The 13,807-nt window shown below is 44.8% G+C and overlaps 1 pseudogene across 1 annotated transcript; it reads right to left on the bottom strand.

Moving 5' to 3' along the window:
- Window positions 1–1,505: 1,505 nt before the first annotated feature.
- Window positions 1,506–2,228, bottom strand: LOC308438462 (ADP-ribosylation factor-like protein 6-interacting protein 4; annotated as a pseudogene). Its single transcript has one exon. The product of its transcript is annotated as an ADP-ribosylation factor-like protein 6-interacting protein 4 (transcript).
- Between the last annotated feature and the right edge of the window lie 11,579 nt (window positions 2,229–13,807).

The following is a 13,807-nucleotide window of genomic DNA, read 5'->3' as shown; positions in this document are numbered from 1 at the left end:
TTTCTTGTTTAAGTAACTCTATCAGCGTCTTGAGGCATGTTTTCAGGTCTGTGTCTTCTTTCTCTGGAGTGTTTGGAATTCCTATGTTTGCTACTATCGGAGAGCTGGGTTCTGGTGTTGCTAGATTGTCTTGGTTTCCTTGGGATATACTCTTTCTCTTTCCTCTTGCCATTTTGTTGTCAGTGATATGTTCTTGCCTTTCCCTTGTATCTGGTCTGTGTCCCTGGTACACTTTCCGTGTGCACTCCTCAGAGATCTCTCTACTCCCCAGCAGCCCAGGTTCAGGGTGGCAGCTGGGCCAGGCTCTGCTCTGCGTACTGAAGTCACCTCCGGGTGGGAACAGATGTTCCTAAGATTTGTTCCTGGTCACAGTAGCTCAGCCTGTACGAGCCGCCTTTCCGGCTGGTGGTTGGGCCAGGCTCTGCTCTGCGACCTGAAGTCGTCTCCGGGTGGGAACAGAAGTTCCTAAGATCTGTTCACGGTTACTGGATCGGGGAGGACAGGGCAGGTCAGGGCAGGGGGTGCCCTTTCCGTGTGCACTCCGCAGAGATCCCTCTGCTCCCCCGCAGCGTAGGTCTCCCACTCACCAGTTGCTCAGCCTGTACGAGCCGCCTTTCTGGCTGGAGCCGCCTTTCCGGCTGGTGGTTGGGCCAGGCTCTGCTCTGCGACCTGAAGTCCTCTCCGGGTGGGAACAGAAGTTCCTAGGATCTGTTCCAGGTCTCAGTAGCTCAGCCTGTACGAGCCGCCTTTCTGGCTGGAGCCGCCTTTCCGGCTGGTGGTTGGGCCAGGCTCTGCTCTGCGACCTGAAGTCCTCTCCGGGTGGGAACAGAAGTTCCTAAGATCTGTTCCAGGTCTCAGTAGCTCAGCCTGTACGAGCCGCCTTTCTGGCTGGAGCCCCCTTTCCGGCTGGTGGTTGGGCCAGGCTCTGCTCTGCGACCTGAAGTCCTCTCCGGGTGGGAACAGAAGTTCCTAAGATCTGTTCCCGGTTACTGGATCGGGGAGGACAGGGCAGATCAGGGCAGGGGGTGCCCTTTCGTGTGCACTCCGCAGAGGTCCCTCTGCTCCCCCGCAGCCTAGGTCTCCCACTCACCAGTTGCTCAGCCTGTACGAGCCGCCTTTCTGGCACTTTCCCATCCTTTTATTCTGAGATGGTGCCTGTCTTTGTCTCTAAGATGAGATTACTGTATGCAGAAAAATGCTGGATTCTGTTTATGTATCCAGTCTGATAGCCTATGTCTCTTTATAGGGGACTTGAGTCTATTTATGCTAACAGATATTAAGGAATTGTGGTTGCTATTTCCTGCTATATTTGCTTTTAGAGGTAGAATTATGTCTGTGTGTTTTTCTTCTTTTGGTTTTTTTTTTCCTGTGAGCAAGATCATTTAATAGTGACACTCCACTGTCCGTACAGTGCTTAGGTCACCCACTGCACCCAAGAGGATGCTGGGCTGTAGGAAAGGTACAGCAGGAAAGGCACCTGGACCCCTCGGTCTCCAAACCACCAACAGCAATTCACAAACCTGGGGTGTCGGGGCCCTCAGGGATGCAGGCCGGCTCACATCTGAAAGGCCAGGCCATCCCCTCGGGTGGCTTGCTTGTTGATCTCTCTGTGCCGTCCTTTGGGTACGATTTCCTCTAAAACCTCACTTGATGAGCCTTGTGTGCCCTGTCTCTGGGTCCACCACTTTTCAAATGATGCTCTGTCGAGCGTCCCACTCCTCCTTGGTCATGGGCTTCATGGCTTGGATACGAGACTTCTGCTCACCTGTCAGGACTGGGCCATCATTGTCCTCCCCAGCTGATCTGTGCCACTGATCCAGAGAGGGGCCGGGCAGAGCCTCAGGCTGGGGCACCGCTGCTGCCTTCTCCTTGCCTCTCCTCTTCAGCTTCTTCTTCTTTTTCTTCTTCTTCTTCCTCTTCTTCTTCTCCTTGTGCTTTGCTCACTTCTTCCGACCATCACTGGAGGATGAGGATGAGGTGGAGCTAGAAGAACTGGAAGAGGAGGAGGAGGAGAAGGAAGAGCTGGGTCTCGATGTCCTCTGGGCCTTGTGCTTGCTTCTCTCCTCGACACTGGAGGTGCTGCTGGCCTTGTGACCTTGGAATTTAGAGGTTGAACAGTTCCTTGAGGAGTCCTTACTACTAGTCTTCTTACTTCGCTTTTCTGACCCTCGATGACCACGGGACCGACTACGACTTCTCGAGTGCTTGTGAGAGCCAACGTGAGCCATAGTGAGGCGGGCTTCGTGCGAGGAAACCTCAGCTGGTCCAATTTTTCCGGTCTGGGGCCGTCCCGCTTCTTTTGTTTTTTTTTACTTAGTTATTTTCTTCCTTTTGCTAGGTTGTAGTTTCCCTCCTTGCATTGGGTTTTCCATCTATTATTCTTTGTAGGGCTGGATTTGTGGTCAGATATTGTGTAAATTTAGTTTTGTCCTGGAATATTTTGGTCTCTCCATCTATGGTGATTGAGAGTTTTGCTGGGTATATTAACCTGGTCTGACATTTGTGTTCTCTTAGGGTCTGTATGATGTCTGTCCAGGATCTTCTAGCTTTCATAGTCTCTGTTGAGAACTTGGGTATAATTCTGATTGTTCTGCCATTATATGACTTTTCCCATTACTGCTTTTAGCATTCTTTCTTTGTTTTGAACACTTGGCGTTTTGACTGTTATGTGTCTAAAAGAATTTCTTTTGTGGTCCAATCTATTTGGAGTTCTGTAGGCTTCTTTTATGTTCATGGTCATCTCATTCTTAAAGGTAGGTAAGTTTTCTTCTATGATTTTGTTGAAGATATTTACTGAATCTCTTAGTTGATATTCTTTGCCCTCTTCTATTCCTATTATTTTTAGGTTTAGTCTTCTCATTGTGTCCTGGATCTCTTGGACATTTTGGGTTAGGAGCTGTTTGGTTTTTGTATCTTTTCTGAATGTTTTGTCTATGTTTTCAATGTTGTCTTCTGCCCCTGAGATTCTCTCTTCCATCTCCTGTACTCTGTTGGAGATGCTTGCCTATGTGGCTCCTGATTTCTTTTTTAGTTTACCATCTCCGGGGTTGTGTCTTTTTGTGTTTTTTTTTTATTGTTTCTATTTCCATTTTTAATTCCTTCATCTCTTTGTTTGTGTTTTTCTATAGTTTTTCAAGTTCTTTGAGTGATTTTAGTGTTTCCTATTTAAAAGCTTCTATATGTTTATGATTGTCTTCCCGTGCTTGTTTAAGGGAGTTATTCATGCTCTTCTCTAAGATCTCCATCATCACCTTGAGGTACGATTTCAGGTCTAAGTCTTGTTTTTCTAGAGTGTTTGGCAATGCACTGCTTGCTGTGGTGGGAGAGCTGGGTTCTGATGTTGCCAGGTTGTCTTGGTTTCCCTTGTGTAAGTTTTCCGTTTTCCTCTTGTCATCTTGTTACCTGTGAGTATACGTGGTCTTGTTGTCAGTGACTGGTACCCGTCTCTCCCGTGGAGATGAGGGCTCGTGAGTTCAGGAAGAAAACTGCTCTGAGTGTTTGGCCTTTACTGGGCAAGCAGTGAGTTCTGGGAGCAGTGACTCAGCTCTGTCTTTGTGGGCTCAGGTTTGGGAGCTCCTGTGAGGCTGTTCTGATAACTCAGCCCTGTGCCTACAGGTCCTGAGTAGTACTGGTAGGGACCTGGTTCTTTTTCTAGGCTAAAATGTACCCTTTTCTAGATAGCACAGTACTCTCTGCTCTCTGAGAACTCCTGGTGTGCTCTCCCTGGGCCTACGTGCCAGGCTCTCCTCTCGTCCAGGTGTAAGAGGGCCAGTTGAGTTGAACTTCAAGCACTGCCTTTACCGGGCAGACCCTGGTTCCCACTGACAAGGACCTGTATGTTTAATCTGAGAGCCCAGGCTTTCTGAGCAGTCGCCAGGTACTTCTGCCAGATTTCTGGCCCTACTGTGGGCTGCAGACATTTTTTTCCCCTGTGAGCTCCATGTAGCTCTTTCTGTCTCTATGCTTTGGTTACCTACAATGCAATCCCACCTGGCCTGTGTCTCCGGATCTCTTCTGTACCAGGTGTCAAAGAGCTGGAGCGTTTGGTCCGTGCCCATGAGCTTACCGGCAGATCCTGAGTCCTTCTGTCAGTGGTCCGGCCCTACTCTGGGCAGTAGGGGCAAGTTTTCTGAAAGCTCTGCCAGCCCTCTCTGCACTTTAGTTACTCACAGTGCAATATCACCAGGCCTGTGTCTCTGGGTCTCTGCTGTTCCAGGAGGCAAAGGCTTGAGCATTTGGACCATGCCCACAGGCTTTCTGGGTGGATCCTGAGTCCCTTTGCCAGAGGTCTGGCACTACTGTGGGCAGCAGGGGCATGTTTTCCACATACTCCGCCTAGCCCTCTCTGTGCTTTGGTTACTCACAGCTCAATCTCACTTAGCTTGTGTCCCCGGATCTCTGCTGTCAATTCTATATTTTAAAAATGATTTATTTTATTATTTATGTGTGTGTGTGTGTGTGTGTGTGTGTGTGTGCCTGTGTACATGCATGGGGGTGCCACTCAAGCTGGAAGAGGGTATTAAATGCCCTGGAGTGGTTGTGAACTACCTGCCATGGGTGCCAGAAACTCAACTCAAATCTTCTGAAAGAGATTCTTAACCACCAAGATATTTATCTGTCCGGGCCTAGGGACCTTCTATTTATGGATGAGAAATTTTGACATTTTTTTTGCTTATGAGTTCTCTAATCTTTGATAGGTGCATACCTAGACACCCTTTTTTTTTTTTTTTTTTTTTTTTTTTTTTTTTTTTTTTTTTTGGAGGTGAGCTTCCTCTTCTGATTATACCTATCTGTCCCACACATGAATTCTGAAAATGAAGCATGGTGATCATCCAGCAGCCAAAGGGAGTATCTTTCTTTTAGAATGTTTCCTTACCCACTAGAATGCTGGCCTAGAATCACCGTGACAATGAAGTCAGTGAGGTGGACACAGGTTTTTGTGAACTCATGGAAGCCGGCTGCATTTGGTTGATTCCTAGGTAAAGAAAGCCTCAGCTTGCTTCAACTTCAAGAGAATTCAGAAATCATAATTTTAAAACCCAATGTTCAAAAGGCAGCTAATTCAAACTGCTTTGTGGGGAACATTCCCTGCTATTCCATTTCTTCTGAAGCCCCCCTGAGTCAGTTGCTAGAGGCTTTGACTGTCTATACACTTGTATTGATCGTAGACCTTTGTTCCCTGCTATCTGGTTAGTCTGAATCCTATGGGGTTGGTACAATAATTAACCAACTCAATGTCTTTCTAATGGGGTGCATATCCACTGAGAAGCCACACTGAAAGGAGGAAGCCAATTTGAGGACATATGAGAAATGACACAGGAACCCAGCCAAGCCACCTGCAGCTCAAGGTTGTCACAGAAAAGGTATCAGAGCAGAACTGCAGAAGGTAGGAAACCTGATAATGTAGACATCAAATCCCATGTATCCCTCTAAAGTCCCTAAGCTAAGGTGCTTAGGCTCAGTTGTCAAGTTTTAAGAACCTGGCATCTGTGGATGTGGCCATGCCTTGGATAAAGTTGACACTGAGCTCATGGAGCCATTTCTATACTTCAGGCCTAGACAGTGAAGGTGGAGGCGGATGCACGTCTCCTCAGCAGTTCTAAGAGGTTGGGCTTGTGGTTCTGAGACCCAGGGTAGTTGAAGGCTTTGCCCAGTGCCCTGCATTAAGTGTGAAGCAGGGCAGAGCAGAGCAGGGCAGAGCAGAGTAGGGCAGGGCAGGGTAGGGCAGGGCAGGGCAGGACCCTTTCCTAGGCTGGTTGAGAACATAACAGTTTTTCCTCTGTTCCTTGTGATTTTCCTCCTGGAAGCCAATAAAGGAAGCAGTGGGGGTCTCTGAGTTTTCTTTCAGGGGGGAACTCAGTGGTGTTAGTCTAGGCAAGTGGGCAGGTGACAGGTGTTTAGGAAGACATGCTTAGAAAGCAAGCATAGTTTGACTGGCCTTTTTCACTTAAAATAAAATGTCTTCTTCCCTGTTGACACTGTTGAGAGACACTCAGGTTTGAACCGAATTTCAGATACCAACCATATATATATCAAATGCATGGAGTTTTACTTGAGTGATGTCTCATCCAACAGTCAATCATTTTTCTTAGACCTTGTGCCTCAAAGTATGGTGGGGAGTGGCATTAAGTAGAGGAGAAAGTATTGTATTAGAACCTGGAAATGGGTTTTCAGTTTTGATCTGGTCACTGAAGAATGCCCCTGGATTCCTCATGAAGTCTGTCTGGGTATTGATCTCAGTCACACGATGTCAGAATTACTAAACCTAGTGTCTCTAGTGCTCTGGGCAGAGTCTGGGACAGAGTAGATGCTCAGTAAAGCCTCATTATGTTCATAAATGAATGAATAAGTGGTTGGAGAATGATACTTGGTCTGCAGGATTTAATATGTTTAATGGAGGAAGGAGTTCTAGGGAAAATTGAGACAGACAGCAGTGTGGTGGCAAAGATTCCAGGCTTAGGGGACACAGAAAGAAAGACAGGGCGGAGGATACTGGGGGAAGACAGGAAGATGGGAGGGCCCAGGGGACCACAGTGACATCCTTGTCCTGATTCAATTTCTTAGAGCCCGGTGCCTTGCTGGGTGCTGACACCCTTTTATCAGGTTTTTCATCTCACATCTCAAAACACTGCAAGTGTTAATGAACCCTCTTGACTCCTAGTGAGTCAAATATCATCTATCTGCCTTTCCCAGAAGAGGAAATCCAGACTCACCAGGTGCTTTTGTAGAGCCATACCCAGGTGGGTGCCAGTTTCCACCCTGCCCAGAACTGTCAGCATGCGGAGGAAGCAGAAAGCAAGCCTGCATTCTTTGCTTTCTCCACTCTAAAAACCTCTTTTATACAAGAAGCCAAAATTGATGACCCTAGAAATCACTACAAATATTTCTCAGGGTTATTTTTATATTTTACCCTTGTATCCTTGAGCACAAATAGCTCCTCATGGTTTTTGATGTTTGGGGTTCTCTTCATGGTGTTGTAAGAATTTGGTGAGTCAATGTCTACCAGAGTGTTCATCAAAGGGCCCACCCCTGAGAAGTCAGGTGACAATTTCATTGGGGCAAAAGGAAAGAAAGCTCATGATCTAGATCCCTCAGACATTTTCCTCTTCCCTGTCATCCCGAGCTTTTGCTTTTTTATTGGTGGATACTGAGGGATTTAAAATTTAAGTTAGGTTGGAGTTGGAGTTGGGAGCAGGGTGGGGGAAGGAAGATATGGGAAGTAGATTAACCAAAATGAAGGATGTTAGAGGAAGTCATTTGGAAGCCCACAATTTTGTTAGCTAAATAAAAAAAAATAAGTAAGACCTGAGGAGATGGCTCAGCAGTTAGAAGCATGCACTACTCTTGCAGAGCACCCACGTTGTATTGTTTATAACTATCTCTACCTTCAGACCCTGGAATTCTGACAGCCATAGACTTGGTGGGCACCTGTGCTCATATGTGCATACCTACCCCAACACGCATAATTTAAAGTAATAAAATATTTAGAAATATAAAATTAAAAAAGTGAGAGTAGGAGGGAGGGACCCTGCATATAGGAACAATATTGCTCCTTCAGACATACAGTATTAAACAAAGCCTCAGTGCTAGTCATAAAATACCTTCCTATGAGTTGCTTGTCAGGAGTGTCCAGAGGCCCATACAACAACACATGTCTCTTGATTTCCCACTAGAATAAGATGGCAAGAAACTACTGTTGAAGACATCATGCACTTTTGTTGTAAGACAGAGAAATTAATTTCAAACTGACCAGGAAATATCCTCTCTGCCAGCTAGCTTTCATAGTGCCAGAAATGCTACACAAGCAGCCAAGGGAGAAAACACATCATTGATTTTATCCAGCACAATACTTACCTGCCAGGCTGGACTTGCCCATTGGTGCAATAATTGTATAATTGGTATGGGGTTAGTAAATCAATCAATCAATCATTTTCTTTCTACCTTTTTTCTTTCTTCCTTCCTTCCTTCCTTCCTTCCTTCCTTCCTTCCTTCCTCCCTTTCCTCCTTCCTTTCTTCCCACTTCCCTTTCTTTCTTTTTTTTCTCTCTTTTGAGTGTGCTAGCCCATAATTCATGACATATGTAGATGTCAAAGGACAACTTTTGGGAGCCGGCTCTCTCCTTCCACTATGTGGATCCTGGGATACAACATAGATCATAGACTTGGCTGCAAATGCCCCCTGAGCCATCTCACTGGCCCCAAATTTGGCTTTTTTTTGTAGATACTGACGATTAAACTCAGTTTGCCAAGCAAACACTTTAACTTTATGAGAAGCCATATTCTCAGCCCACACTTTATTTCCTGTGCTGGCTAACAACATTCTGACTGGACTTGAGGACTGCTCAGTAGTAGGTAATTCATGCTTACCACTACAAGTCGAGTCAGAATACCGTGGTTTTGGAGGTTATAGGTCCTAGAGGTGAAGCTAGCTACTATTGTTCTATTGTTTTTTGATAGCTGCTCTTGTTCTAAATATTTACATTTATATTTATAGATTTGTGTTGCTGTCTTGTTTGGTCAAAGATGCTACCCCCCTCCCCACTGCCGTGGGAAGCAGTTAATTTAATTTATAACAGTTAATGTCCAAGAGCTGAGAATAAATGATTGTGAGTGAGTTATCAGACTTAAATGGGACATCTCCCTCAAGTCTTCACTCCCAAGTTTCAGTGAACATTCCAGAAGAGGGGAAAGAAAGAATGTAAGATGTATAGAATGAGAGAAGTGCTGTGTAACATTGTCTTTTGGACATGACATGGTCATTGTACTCCTGAACTTACAGCAGCTGGGGTTATCTGCACAAGACCCAAGGAAGATCAGGCTAGAAAATATTCTAACACAAACCAGGGAGAGATTCACTACATCCTCTTCCTACTAGCTAACGTTTCTGGGGAGGAAGAGTAATTTTTGGTAAAGGAGTATGACCACTAGTAGGCTGTTTATGGTTCATGGAACAACCCTCTTCCGATGTACAGGTGGGAGACAGGAATTAGCAAAAAGGAGAGGATATGAAGTTGAGAGAGGATGCTGTCTGGGAAGGCCTGAGCTAGAAGGAGTGTGTGACAGGAGGACATGATGAAAAGCATTAATCAAGGATAGATTTGATAAAATATATGAATGTTCATTTGGCAATCATCACCAAAGTACATGTTTAGAAAGGATGTTGATCTGCCATCTAAGTACTCACCAGACTTAGCTTTGTAAGTGTCTGAGATTTAGTGGGTTTAAGGTAGTATGGCTTTAGCTAATACAGGGACAACAAATACTAAAGGCCATTTTGATAGTCACAGAGAAGCCTACTACCATACAAGCTTCTTAAATTATATACATATATAAGGAATTTAAATGAAGTCACTGGAGACAATGCCACATCTGGATAGCCTATGCCATCATGTAAAAATTTCTGTGCCAGGAATGGGATACAACATACAACACTGAGTTTTAGACGACAAGTTCCCACAGATTCCCTCTGCCTGCTCACCCCCCAGACATCATAGGTTACTGTTTACCTTCCACAACCTCATGGCAAAGTCCTATTGCTGAGTGCAGCACTTGCTTATGTTATCAAACATGGAGAAGTTAAGCTAGTGCCCCACTAGAAGCTTAGTCTCAACTGACTAACATCCATTGCCCTAGAAATACATTACATGCTACCAAAAATAATCCTAATTATGACCCAGTTATAAACTCTGTGACCTATCACAGTGACCTCCCTGTAGGATATACTGGCATAACAGTGACACACATATTTTGGGAGTAATCATCACTTTTGGGTTGGAGTTAAGGCTCATTCTATGAAATTAAAATTATTTGTACCTAACACTGCTAAAGTGACCATTAACCAGAGATTAGGTAGGTCATAAGCTTAGGGGACAATCTATCACTATTCAGCTAAAGGAGTGTTGCGATAGAATGACTCCTAATGATATTTTGCTTTATCTGTTGGTTGTTGTATCTTTCAGCGTTTGCCAGAAAAAATTCTTCTTGTCCTTGATGGGAATCAACAGAGACCCACAACTGGATAATATTCAGAAAGCAAGAGACTTTGGAGTAGTCAATCTTAAATGGGATGATTTTATCAAAACCCCCTCCTTAAGGCTCTTAAGAGAAGAGAACACAGAAAAATTACGAGACACAGAGATGGTGCTTGACTCCAGGACAACAGCATTATCTAGACACAACAGGACTGATAAACACAGGGATTCATAGAGATTGGGATGGCACACGCTAGACCTACAAAGGTTCAAGCCAGACAAAGTCAAAGTCCTAAGAAAGAGAATTGGGAACAGAGCCCCACTCCTCAGCAAGAAGCTATTTGCAATTGATACTGTCTGGAAAAAAGAAAAATTGGCTTTCTTCAGTGGAGTGTCACTAGGCCTATCAACAACACTCTAGGGCAGGCCTCATTCCTAGGTTTTGTTGGCCAACCAAATCATACTCAATGTGTGTGTGTGTTTTGTTTTATCTCATTTGCTTTGAATTGCTACTATTTGTCTTGTTGGCGTATTGTTTGTTTTGAGAGAGGGAGGGAGAGAGACAGACTGAGAGGAATATGGGAGAGGATCTGGGAGGAATCAGAGAAAGGGAAAGGCACACACAAAAATTTAAATTAAAAAAAAAAGAAAGATGTTTGGTAGTGGGAGGAGAGGGAGTAGGAAAATTTAATTTTAAAAATACGCATGCATATTTATATTTTAATTGTTCTTTCCAGGGTCATCTGAGTTATATATAAATTATACTGATATGGTTATATTCTTATATAGATTATAGTGACATGGTTGTTATTTATTTTACAAAGCATTTGTTGTTGCTGTTTCTTTTTCTTGAAATGTAAAGCCTCATGCAAGTTGTAGGAAGTAGGCATTATGCCCGTTCTACTGATGTAGAGAGAACTCTAATTGTTTATGGGATGTCTTTATCCTGGAACCTGAAACCTGGATGGGAAAAATGTAGTGCTGGAGAAATATCAGCTAGTTGACATGAAACCCACACTTCATGATTCTGACCTCACTATTTATGCCCAGTCAGTGAAAAGGGAGCTAGAATTGTTCAGAGGCCTTGGTGAAAGGCTCTGTCTTGAGTTGCTGCAGCAGGGCTCCCAAGTTGGAGTAGAAAATGGTGTTTTCTTTATCAATTATTGAGCCTTCTCTAGGAGATCAGCAGCAGGCCTTTCTGCGTGTCGATTTTCTTGTCACTGCTGAAATTCATAATCGAGGTGACTAGCATACAGAGAGGCTTCTTTTGACTCAGTTTTAGAGGGTTTATTAGCCATCATGGAGCACAGAGGATGGGAGCAGAAGCAGGTAGCAGAAGATCGTCCCATGGTGTTGGTGAGACAGCACAGAGGGCTAGATCAGAACAGGAGGCGAATGGAATCCTCAAGGCTTGCTCCTGGTTACTTACATCTACCTGCCAGGCTGTATTTCCTATAGCTTCCACCCATCTTCTAAAATAGCACCTCCAACTAGGGATGACATATTGGTGGCAGAATTCTTACATTCATATCTTAGCAAGGAGGGACCAAAAGAAGATCCTCTCCCACAAAAGTCACAGTGGAAAAGTGGAGACACAGGCATCAGGAAGACAATGGATGTGACCTAGTTCTCAGGAATGTAGTGGAGGGGGACAGGATCATGTGGGGATCTGAGAACATAACACAAATGAATTGTTAAAACTTATGTGCGCTCAGGAGTGTTACAGTGGAACCCAATAATTTATATAATTAATATACATTAATAGTTATAATTAAAAAGACATAATCATGATACCTGACTAGCTAATAACTATTAGGATCCCATATGCCCAACAGACTTGAACACACAGGAATTAGCTTGTTGAATGTTCCAGCAGCTTCTCAAGGAAGGGCAATGATTCTGCTGTTGCTGTTTGGTCTTTTTTTTTTTTTTTTTTTTTTTTTTTTTCGAGACAGGGTTTCCTGTACCCAAAGCTGGGCTTGAACTCAGTATGCAGCCAGGGGTGACTTAGGACTTTTGGTCATCCTGACTCCACCTCTCAGATACTGAGATCACAGGTGTGTAACACCGTGTGTGTTTTCTGCACTGTTGGGAATAGAAGCTACCTCTGTGTGGATGCAGACAAAATCACTCTACCATCTGCAGCCCTAACCCACATTTAAGTCAATAAAATCAAAGCTTAGGAAAGAGAAATAAACCAGATCCAAAAAATATGAACTATAATACTCATTGCTTATAATTCACCGAAGAACTTAATGTTAGGAAGATATTGTTGTGGGATTTGGATCTTTAATGTTCTTTCCTGTCACTCTCCACCATGCTGTGTTTTCTGCAAGTTTACATTCCAGACATTCCTCACGAGCTACTTGAGCACACAGCATCCTCCTCTGTCGGACAGACGGAGTTCACAGGTAGGTTTCTTAACCAAATACATTCCAGGTATACTGAAAGTGAATGAGGTATATATTACAGCTGAGTGAGAATTAATAGGCTCATGCTGAGACCTGCCTGGCAGCCTGCAGCATAAGGTCACTCCACCCAGGAGTCATCCATGTTAGTAACCGGGTTCCCATTCTTCTTTCTGCTTTCATATTGTCCTCGGTTATTTGCTTACTCAGTTACTGAATGAGCACGGTGCTGGTCGCCGCTGTGTCTCAGAGGAATGCTTGTTGAAAGGCACTGACTCCCATAGCTTTTCCTAGCTTTCGTTTGTCAACGAGTGATTGAAGGATGTGTTCATGCAGAGCACAGGCTCAGAGGATGTCAGAAGAGGTGTTGGGGGCAGGCATAGGGTCCCCAGGGACCTGGGTCTGCTGTAAGGCACAGCATTGCTTAGCTAATATTCCCGTGGGTCCTCACACACAAAGGTTGATGCCTCCTTATTCTGTCTCTTTCTTGGGTCTTGTCATACTACTCACATTAGTAACTAATTATTTGTAAGCATTGGCTTAGTGCTTGCCAAACAAGAAGATGGGCTGTCCCTAGTGCCTAGCAGGGGTCCCTACTGTTTGGAAGTCTTCCATAAATATTTGCTTGCTGACAAATGAACATCAAGCCCAAATGACGAGGCTGCTTCTGATGAGCACCTTGGAGATGTGAGCTTCCCTGGCACATAGCAGGGTAAACAGTGGGGCTGGGAAGACAGAAAGTAGAGAGTGGAGTGGGACTCCCTGATGGGCTGGCTAAGGAGGTGGGAGGACAGAGTGTGGACCTCCTCTTTATCCCTCCGTAGAAACGGGGCTCGGTGGCTGTCAGCCTCTGCTCTCTTGTGTGCCTACCAGTGGTACTCACTGAGCTGGGGGCTCAAATAAGATGGACCTCCAGCTGAAACAAGCCCCATTTTGGGGATTCCAAGTGTCAGAATGAAAAGTGCCCAGGCTGGTAGCAAGTATATCATCTTGCTGTCGCAGATCACGAGGAAATGTGAATTATGTTATTCTCTAACATTCTGCGTTGTGATTCTGATGCTGAATTCTGGAGCGGGCACCCTTTGGGAATGGATCTGTGAGTGGTATGGATGAGACTGAGGGAGGCCTGAGATGAGGTCTTCAGTAAGGCTGAGTAGGACTAGGGAAGGTCTGGGAGCCAGAGGCAAGGACTGTGTATGAATCACAGCCCAATATCCACGTGAGTCATACCTAAGCGTTAAGTGGTTGTGTGAATCTGACTCTTTCCTACAGCAGAAGCTGTAGCTGATGCCCACAGCAAATGGTTTCACCTGACTTCATCAGTCCCTTGAGAACGGCAGCAATAGCTGATCCCAGGGGTTGACACCTCATAGTATCTCCTGGAATATAGTACTGCACAAAAGCAAAACAAGCTAGTCCTGAAATGGTG

The sequence above is a fragment of the Micromys minutus genome (assembly GCF_963924665.1).
Source record: "Micromys minutus genome assembly, chromosome: 27".
NCBI classification, from domain to species: Eukaryota; Metazoa; Chordata; class Mammalia; order Rodentia; family Muridae; genus Micromys; species Micromys minutus.
Note: the sequence above shows the minus strand (reverse complement) of the source record. Positions and strands in the feature narration are given on the sequence as shown.